We start from the raw sequence: 647 nt of genomic DNA on the forward strand, positions 1-647 counted from the left end.
CAGTACTTTGGCCACCTCATGTGAAGAGTTGACTCATTGGAAAAGACTCTGATGCTGGGAGGGATTGGGGGCAGGAGGAGAAGGGGAGGACAGAGGATGAGATGGCTGGATGGCATCATCGACTCGCTGGACATGAGTTTAGGTGAACTCTGGGAGCTGGTAATGGACAGGGAGGCCTGGCGTGCTGAAGTTCATGGGGTTGCGGAGAGTTGGACATGACTGAGTGACTGAACTGAACTGAACTGAACTGATGGGACCAGATGCCATGATCTTAGTTTTCTGAATGTTGAGTTTTAGGCAACTTTTTCACTCTCCTCTTTCAATTTCTTTTTTTTTCCTCGCCCCATCAGGCCCGCCTCCCGGCGAGGCCCCGCCCACCAGACCCTCCTCCCACGGGGCCCCGCCCCGTCAGTCCTCTTTCAATTTCATCAAGAGGTTCTTCTTAGCTTTCTGCCATAAGGGTGGTGTCATCTGAGGTTATTGATATTTCTCCTGGCACTCTTGATTCCAGCTTGTGCTTCATCCACCCTGGCATTTCTCATGATGTACTCTGCATATAAGTTAAATAAGCTGGGTGACAATATACAGCCTTGACATACTCCTTTCCCAATTTGGAACCAGTCTGTTGTTACATGTCTGGTTCTAAC

This window comes from Bison bison, unplaced genomic scaffold, assembly GCF_000754665.1.
Source record: "Bison bison bison isolate TAMUID 2011002044 unplaced genomic scaffold, Bison_UMD1.0 scf7180017864181, whole genome shotgun sequence".
NCBI lineage: Eukaryota > Metazoa > Chordata > Mammalia > Artiodactyla > Bovidae > Bison > Bison bison.